The sequence below is a fragment of the Globicephala melas genome, chromosome 4 (assembly GCF_963455315.2).
Source record: "Globicephala melas chromosome 4, mGloMel1.2, whole genome shotgun sequence".
In the NCBI taxonomy this organism is placed as follows: Eukaryota; Metazoa; Chordata; class Mammalia; order Artiodactyla; family Delphinidae; genus Globicephala; species Globicephala melas.
Genome location: NC_083317.1, coordinates 20,122,954 through 20,133,150, shown reverse-complemented (window position 1 = coordinate 20,133,150; position 10,197 = coordinate 20,122,954). Strand labels below are relative to the sequence as shown.

The window sequence follows — 10,197 nt, the reverse complement described above, 5'->3', positions numbered from 1 at the left end:
CTATTCATTAAAGAAAAAAGAAAAGAATATATGAATTGGACTTTGAGGATGTGGAGACTTGGAAAGAATCTCTCCCTTACAAAACAACAACAACAAGGAAAGCAAGGGGAATCTGCATATTCATAACTGTTCTTGAATCCATCAGAAAGCTGAATTTGCAGGGCAGACAGTTAACCCTGAATATAAGACAAGTCATTCTAAAATAAATAAGAGAGGAGCATTTGCTTACCTGTGAAAGATGTCACTGAGCATTGATAAAAAGAGTTTAGCTGAATTTTTAAATAAATTGCTAAAATTAAATGTGGAGTAGCAAGAATATATGAACCTCTGAGGGCTGGATATACGAGGGAAATTTGCACTCATTCACAGGTTCTTTACCATTGGCTTCATCAGTGCTTTCAAAAAGGATTAGAGTCAGGGCAAGAGGTGGTGCTGGCTTAGGGGAGATGCAGCAACAAGGAAGACAGAAGTCAACCCTGGATCCCTGAATCCTTCCCTTCTAACTCTATTATGGAAGAAAAACCTTAAAATGCTGGATGAAGGGCAAGTACCACTGTCACCTTTAGGTTACTGGTAAAATTCTATTGCAACTGGAGGAAAAGAACAGAAAACAAAAACAAAACAAAACAAAGCAAAACCTTCTACATGCATGGGAGAGCAGGAATAAGTCCTGGACCTTGACCTATAGCTGGGAGCAGAGCAGGATCATGGCAATGCTGTACACCCAAGACTCCAGAAAATAGTCCCTGCTTAAGATTGAGATTCAATCAGGGTGACAGGGAAGCCCCAACTGTGCCCTTGACACCAGGCTAATGACTGTTGATCATCAAGTAACAATAGTCCTACTGTTATATTCTGATAAATATTCATCAGAATATATTAATTATGAGAAAACAATACTTGAAAAAATAAAAATAGATAATTTTCCAAAGCTGGAAGATGTGAGGTGCTTTTGCCTCTTTCAGGTGGAAATAAATTGGAGAGACATCGGGGGCAATTATGGGCTGAATTGTATTCCTTCCAATTTTCAGGTTGAAGTCCTTACTACCAGTACCTCAGAATGTGACTGTATTTGGAGCTAGGTACTTTAAAGAGGTAATTAAGTAAAATGATGCTACTGGGCAGAGGGGCTTAATCCAGGCTGACTGCTACCCTTATAAGAAGGGGAGAGATTAAAAGAAGGGAAATGGGGGGAAGGACAAACCTGGAGCTTGGGATTAACAGATACATACTTCTTTATATAAAATAGATAAACAACAAGGTCCTAATGTATAGCACAGGGAGCTATATTCAATATCTTGTAATAATCTATAATAGAAAATAATCTGAAATTATTTATATATATATATATATATAAAACTGAGTCACTTTGCTGTACACCAGAAAGTAACACAACATTGTAAGTCAACTATACTTCAATTAAGAATAAATTCAATAAATAATAATAATAAAATAATGGGATAAACATTAAAAAAAGACAGTAGGAGAATACCAGGGATGCACATAACACGAAGGGACCAACATGTGAAGAGGCAGCAAGAGGGCAGCCATCTGCAAGCCAAGGAGAGAAGCCTCAGAGGAAATCAACCCTACTGGCACTTGATCTTGGACTTCCAGCCCCCAGAACTGTGAGAAAATAAATTTCTGTGATCTCAGCCACCCAGTCTGTGGTATTTTATTATGGCAGCCTTAGCAAACAAACGTAAGGTCTTCTTTGACTCATCCTTCCGCTCCATTAACAGGTACACATGAGGCAGTGTCTGTACAGGAAGGAGCCCTGATATTTCTCCCACAAACTCTTCCAATGACACTTTGTTAGATGAAATGGCCTGACAGGCAGATAGGCCATAACCCTGAGCAGAGAGGTGAGTGAGAAACTAACAAGTATTTTCACTCCAGCTCATGAATAGATGGCATTTAAATATATGCAGTGGCATATAGTAAGTCTTGCATTTGCTCTTTTGCAAGTGGCCACTCCACACAAAGGACTGAAAAAAGGTAAAGCCAGATTCTAAGGACAATGACCAGAGACACTGGTAAGCTCCATTCAACAGAACAATTTGCTATGGTGGCTCCCACAGATCTTATTAGCACTCCATCTCCCTTCACCACAGAAGTTCTGAATTTCTGGCCTTCAGATGCTTTTTAAATTTTTCCTCTGTTGCCTCTATATGGCAAGAATAAGTAATCTTGAAGAGAAAGCACTGGCATATCAAGAAGAGTTTTTGTGGAAAAGAAAACATTATTGCTGTATTAAGTTCACGTTGCAAGCAGAGAAAAAATATATTTGTTCCTATGATACCTAGTCACAGTTGTGAAAAAGACAAAACCTCCAAGAACCAAGGGATTGTAGTCACAGTGACAGATGGACAAAGTTCAATTGCTACAGAAAACTCACAGGATCTAAAATGTCAGTGCTTACTAATCTATGGTTTCTTACAGTACAAGAATACAGGAACAGTATTAAAATAAGAATACACATCAAAGCCCAAAGCTGTCACAGTAAAGGGTTTCAGAAAGGCCTGAACCAGGTCCATTATAAGGTCTGTACCAGGATGCATTTTATCTCTTGAATAATGAACCCCTGAGATATGCACAGAACACTTTAGAATCAAGAGCTTAGAATGGAGTCTCAACAAGAATTTCTCACACTGTGGGCCATGTAGGCATGTTTCTTGCTATATAACTAGCCTGAAAGCCACAGGCCTCTGAGAGTCTTATGGAAAACTCATGCTAATAATGTTAAACTTTCCCTGAGCCCTGTGCTCCTGGAAAACAACCAAGGTTAGAGCATCCCCTATCCTTTTGTGTTGCCGGAAATGGCTATTGCAAAGACCTATCTTTCCCTATGTGACTTAAGATAAGACTTGTGGATGACGCTTAGTTTATCTATGACAAGGCCATGCATGGACACTCCAAATTCCATTTTTTTTTCTCTCAGAATGATTTGCTGAAATGTTTGTACTCACTGACCAATCTGGGCAACATACCTGCAAACTTGACTTATTTGACTTTAGTTAAGCTTCTCTGCTTCCTCAACAGCCCCCTGAACTTTGACTACCCTTTAAGCAAGCATTGGATTGAAGAACAATCCCTCCAGAAAGACCCTTCTCTAGAATCTACTGACCTAAATTCTAGAAAAGGGGAAAAAAAACACACTAAACTTTCATGTTTAATTGTCTGATTATGCGGTGGCACAGAACACTCCTCCATGTCTGATGCTTTTTAGACCTGTTTTCTCCTCTTTAAGAGAGAAAATTCCTTTCTGCCTGACCATTGAGAGGCTTGCAGACCTTCTGATCTAAGTGTTCCCCTTATTCTAATTGTCCACATTGCCTTATTACAATAGACCTCTTCTCCCTCTAGAAACTTTCTTTTTGACTACAGTCTCTCCTTATCTAAGCCTGGGTTTGTTTTGCATTTGACTGTGTAAGTCATCAGTCTTACTGTTATTAATAAATAGAGCTGGCAAACTGCCCTCAAAACTCCAAGGACCCGTGATTACAGAGTGATACTCATAGTAGTAGTATTAATAGTATTTTGGTGCATTTCATGCCATGTATTGGACAGATACAGTATAAAACTGTATAGTTGAGAAAAACATATAACAAATATTATGGAATCTGACCTAAATTTACTTAAAAATAACATGGAAGAGTTCTTTTTTTTTTTTTTTTAAGCAGATAGATCCATTGACATATAAATTGTTTAAAGTAATTTTTAAAGGATTGAAAAGCCATCAGATTTGTTTAAGGAGCTAGTATATGTTAGATTTTAAAGCCTCACAAAAGCTTCACAAATCACAAAAAAAAAAAAAAAAAGAAAAGAAAAGTAGTAAGTTCTCTTACATTAGTAGATTTAAAATCTTAACTAAATTAAGCAATAAACTAAAAGATTAATCTGCCACAACTGACTGAGGTTTAATTAATGAATTGTTTAATATTAAACAAGTTTTAATATGATAATGCACAGATAGATGAAAATTCAAAAAACATTACAAATTATATTGAAATATAATGAAAACTTAGTATTCAAATTTCAACATAAAATCTGGCCATAGATAAAAATAGATATGTGCTTAGAAAAAGACCAGTTTAAGAGAATAATAAAATGTTTATTTTCTTATGATAGGGGTTTTGTTTCTTTATTTTCCTAATTATTGCACAATTTAAATTATTTCTACAATAATTGTGTATAAATTGTTAAGAGAATGATAAGAATTTGTTCAGAAATAACAACTGCATGAACTAAGAAGCAAAATAATCTAATTTTTACTACAACCCTGGGTTCAATGTACATTTTGGCTGGTAAATCTGTGTTTGCCACTAAGGCATGCGGGTAGGATTAGATAAAAATGACGAGGAGCTCAGGTCCCTTACTGCAAACTGCTAATAGAATGTCAGAACTCTGGTTGGGCAATTGTTGCTGAAAGGTAATTGGCAGCAAGCATTGTTTTGCTTCTGTTGATCCTCATTCCAGAGAGAGTAATTACACTTGATTTCATACAATATTATTATTTTCTTTACTATAACTGATGTTGTCTGAGATAGTGATGGTCTGATCTCATCGAGATTTCACAAAATAAGATTTTTGGAACAAGGCATTTTTTCTTGCCTCCCTTCAATCTAGTGATTTTATTGATAAGACCTGCTATGACAGCAGAATTCTTTATTTATTTCAAGAATTCTATATTTATTTTGTTATTTTTCAAATGTGCTTTTTTCCTTTTGCCTTTTAATTCTATTCACAAAGAACTTCACAGATAAATAAAATTTTAAAAAAGGACGAGTCAAACTTATCTACTAAAGTAAAGATTTCAGTCTTATTTTCTTAATGATCAAGGTAAGTGAGATGAAAGAATGATAAACTATTTGATTGAATCAATATGCTTAATGCTATTGTCTTTTCCTGAGAAAACTGTCATGTAGATTTTAAAGGGAGAATTTCTTAGATACTATTTTATAACAATTTCTTGTCCTAGCTAACCTCTAGATAAAATTGAAAAAATAAATAGATACATACAAAATTAAATAAATAAACTAGGTATTGTGGATGAAAAATGTTGCATACCATATCAGTAAACAAAGGATGTTACAGCCATCAAGCCACTAAAGACACCAGGCAGGTGAGCCCTGGGAGAACTTAGGACAGACAAACGCGCTGCCCACTGCAAAGCCCTCAACCACTGTAGCCACTGGCAACTGTACACCCTGAGGGGATTCAGGATGGGAAAGAACAGGATACTGGTCCCAGATAGCTAAGGTGCATATCAAAGGAATTTTTCAGTGAGCCCAGACTTTCATATCTTCCCATACATAGAAAAGTGTTAAATTCATCAACTTGAAATATCTGTTTTTCTTTAATTTTTTAACAGTAAATTTTTGAAGTTCTGGCTAGCTGGTCTTTGTTGCAAAAACTCCTATATATCCTGGCTTCCCCCTAACCTCTTCAGAGCAGTCTCTCAGAGCTGAGAGACTGCGTCCTAAGCTTAAGTCCTCACTTTTGTCTGCCAAATAAAACATAATTCTGCAGTTTTAGGTTGTGCATTTGTTTCAGTCGACAGTATAAAGTAAATGAGGTATCTTTTGGGACCTGTAAAATTAAACAAAATTGGAATCTCTATGATCTTGCAAAATATTTTTTTTTCTTTTGTGAAGATGCTATGGACTGAATTATGTTCCCCCCCAAACTCGTATGTTGAATCCTTAATCCACAATGTGACTATTTTTTGAGATAGGGCTTCTAAGAGGTATATAAGGTTAAATGAGATTGCAAGGGCAGGGTCCTATTCTAATAGGGTTGGTAGTCTTATAAGAAGAGAAAGAGAGAGATATCTTTTTCTTTCTTCTAGCAAACACCTAGAAAGTGGACACCTGAAAGCCAGAAAGAGTGCTTTCACCAGAACCCAGTCATGCTGACGCCCTGATATCAGATTACCAGCCTCCAAAACTGTTAGAAAATAAATTTCTGTCATTTAAGCTACCTAGTCTATGGTATTTTGTTATGGCAGCCAGAGCAGACTAAGATGCAAGATATTAACAAAACATTTTTACTTTATCAGCTGTGGTGCAGAGACATATAAAATGAAGATATTGTTTCTAAAAAGGATGTAGTTTAAATTCCAATACAAATAGAATATACCAAATGACAAGTGATGCTGAAATTTCTCAGAAATATGTGATATTAACAATAAAAAGCTGTGTTGAAACCTACTGACTCCTAGAACTTATTTGGGGACAAATTAATCCATTTCCTCAAAATTATTTGCTGGGGACTAAAAATGACAAGGCAAAATCACTGCTTGCCAAACATTGATAATATAAGTGTGAAATGTTATGCATGCTAAATTATACACAAAAGTTCATGGTGACCTGTGAGAGTAGGGCAAAGTCTGAGCTGGGCAGTTGTTGGAGGGATTAGGTTGTTATGTTGCAGGACATAGTTTATAGATTCTCAATAAAAAATGGGAATTAAAATTTAAATACATATGGATTCCCCAGGGGCTGCATGTAGTTTATAATGATTTTTCTCACAGTTTCAAAACATCAACAAAATAAGTGTTGACATTTGGGTCCTTTTCAATATCCTGACTTCTTTTTATTAAGGTTTGGACACAGAAATTTTTATTTTCTTATTTTTGCAATTATAAGACTTTATTTTTTGGTGTTAAAATTCACTTTCAACTGTGCAGATCAAGAAATAACAAGGCACCGAATATAGAAATTTCATAGTTTTATTATTTTCTCTCTTGCTCCTTAATCTACTGAAAGTAATTTCATAAACCAACACTTCTAGGCAACATTTATTTTTCTTTCGTTGATTTTTGCTTGTTTAGACATCAAAGACTCCATCTTAGTAAAAGTCTTCACTTGGACTATGAAGTAAAGCATGTACCACAGAGGATCCCCAACTCAGAGGTCTGTCCTACAAACTTCACTGATAATTGTTTGCACACTGCAGCTATCTGGTCATTTGATCCAATGTTGCTATTATGGTCTCCAGAAAGTTCTCTCTTTCTTCATCTACCTTAATTTTATGCCCATTTTTAAGTAACTCAAATTTGGGGGATGTAATGGCCAATGGAATTTTGAATAAGCTTGGAAAATCTTTTTTTTCAGTTTCTTTTTTAATGGATTAATCTCAGGCATTCCTTCAGGAACAGCCACTTAAAAATCTGCATGAATTTTATAATTCAAAATCTTCTGAATCAGATTAGTTCCTTCTGCAAATGCAGCTGCATTTTCTTCTGCTGTTTTAATCTTTGATGCATTCCTTGTAAATATAGCAACTTTATTGGTTTCTGAAACCAATGGATATGGAAAACAAAGAACACTGGCAAATGACTCCACTTTTTTCTTTTCCTCATGTACTGTATCCAGTGTCAAATCAAGATAAACACCTTGCTTTGGATTAATAGAGTCCAGAATTTGAAATTTCTTAAGTAAGTGAATAGCTTTATTAACCTTGTATATTTGCTGTGGGTACAAGTGTTTTAAATGCATACACTCAGGATTTATTTTCATATAGTGGTATGACTTTTTTTTTAACTCATCTTTTCTTTTTTTCAATCTGATGCTTTTCCTTTGGCACCATTTTTATGTTTTTTAACCTTTAATAAAATTTGCAGACTTTATAGCAGCAACGCAAGGTCTGTTGAGCATGTGAATGTTTACAGGACAAGAATAAAGAGATAACTGATAAACCATCTTTGAAAAGACTATGGCTTTGATGATGTATCAAGATTCTGCTGAGGTGTCATAGGGATGTCATCATGTTGACCATTCTGAATTATGTTGACCTATAACCTTTTTATTTTCAAATTTGCCAAAGCAAATAACACTTTATTATGCATTCTAATTTTAACTTTTAGAGATTTTTTACTATTATTATGGTGATATTGCTGTATGAAAAACTCCAGGTTAAAAACAATTTATGTTCTTCTCTTTATATTGATGAAATAGAATGAGGATGTGGCTGATTTGATGAATTTTGCATAACTTGACCATTCCAATAATTCCTATCAGAAATGACACCATTTTTCTCAGTTCTCTAGCCATCCTTAGAAGCACATCTTTAAGAAGATTTTGAGGCTAAAAAAGTATGGCTAATATTAGTTACTCTGCTACTGTTCTCTCTATCAGCAACACTATGTAGACATGTAAACTCTACAAGATAACAGAAAAATAATTGGACTTCTTTCTCACATTGCCATGGAATGGTGTTTTCTTTTATTTTATATGTTACATTTGCTACTGTAATTTTTCTTGAACTTCACATTCTATGAGTTTGATATGGTACATTTTAATAAGCAAGGAATAGACTAGTGTTATGCCAAGAGGATGGTGAGAGTGGAGTGCACTGAAAGGGGACATAACATTTAATTGGATACTATGTATTATTGGAAAGTAATCTGGTACCTGACCTGTTTAAAATTCAAATATATATATATATATATATATATATATATATTCAAATTTGTTGTTTTGGTGAAGCATGAAACCATAGCACTGTTTCTCGGGGGGGAATTATATATGCACACACACACACACACACACACACACATACTCTTTAAAGGATTTATTGGTTTCATTCAACACTAAAATTAAAGTTTCCTTCTTTTCTCCTAATTTTATTTGAGAAATGGCCCCACAAATCCCTAAGTTAATCTTTTCTACTCTTTTAACTTACAATGGATTTATAATGATCAGAAAAGGTTTTTCTCTTTGTTACCTCATATGAACAATTAAATTCTTCTTGGTTGCCCCAAATCCGTTTCACATTTTGACTTTTGCACATATATATTAAAAATCATCTTGCTTCCTATAAATATATTTTAATTTTTTTTGTTTCGCTTTTCTATGTTATATACCATTGTCTCCATTTAAGTGTAGAATTTAAATTCATTGTCCATAATAACACTGATTCTGGTCATATCAGTGAAACCTCCCACCATAATAACAAGAAACCAATGAGCAAGAATTCTATGTAGTATCTCTAAGCACAATTAACTGACTTAATAGCATACCAGGAATGCAAAATCATTTAAATTGTTAAGATAAGATCTGGTAATTTGTCTTTTCCCCATTAAGCTTACTGCATTTTGGTGTTTGATGATTAGAATGAGGAGGGGAATACACACTGTAATTGTTAAGGCCACAAATAAACCTGCACTCCAGTCATTAATAACAAGCCATTGGTGACTAAGCATTCAGCACATACATAATTATTACTGTCAGCTGAAAGGGTAGAGAAGGTCCCCAGAGGTGCCTCTTTATATGGCTTTCCAGCACTAGAAATGCCTTAACATATAAAACACCTTTTCTTCTAGACGGAAAAATCTCTTAAATCCACCTATCAGATTTATAGTCTGCATGTCATTAAGCCTGTTTCTAATACTGTTTTAGAGGTTTTTGTGAGGTGTATTGGCTTGAAAACTTAAGAAAAAAAAATCACTTTATCCAAGGAGATTCTTTTACTTTCCTTGGTCCAGTTAAAGAACGTATGATTTCATAGACAGGTATTTTTCTTATTCTAACCCAAGGGTTAGAACTCTCCATTTTATTTTATAAATAAGGGAACTCTCAATGAGAAAGCTACTTTCTCCATAGTAGAAGTGCTCCCCAAATAAAATAGATCATCCTCTATTATTTGCTTTTACTCTTTTTTTTTTTAATTTTTATTTATTTTTTTTAACATCTTTATTGAGGTATAATTGCTTTACAGTGGTGTGTTAGTTTCTGCTTTATAACAAAGTGAATCAGTTATACATATACATATGTTCCCATATCTCTTCCCTCTTGCCTCTCCCTCCCTCCCACCCTCCTTATCTCACCTCTCCAGGCGGTCACAAAGCACCCAGCTGATTGCCCTGTGCTATGCGGCTGCTTCCCACTAGCTATCTACCTTATGATTGGTAGTGTATATATGTCCATGCCTCTCTCTTGCTTTGTCACAGATCACCCTTCCCTCTCCCTGTATTCTCAAGTCCATTCTCTAGTAGGTCTGTGTCTTTATTCCTGTCTTACCCCTAGGTTCCTCATGACATTTTTATTTTTCTTAAATTCCATACATATGTGTTAGCATACGGTATTTGTCTTTCTCTTTCTGACTTACTTCACTCTGTATGATAGACTCTAGGTCTATCCACCTCACTACAAATTGCTCAGTTTCGTTTCTTTTTATGGCTGAGTAATATTC

General features: G+C 34.9%; 1 pseudogene; it reads right to left on the bottom strand.

Moving 5' to 3' along the window:
- Positions 1-6,960: 6,960 nt before the first annotated feature.
- On the bottom strand, positions 6,961-7,773 carry LOC115864269 (large ribosomal subunit protein uL1m pseudogene; annotated as a pseudogene).
- Positions 7,774-10,197: the final 2,424 nt, after the last annotated feature.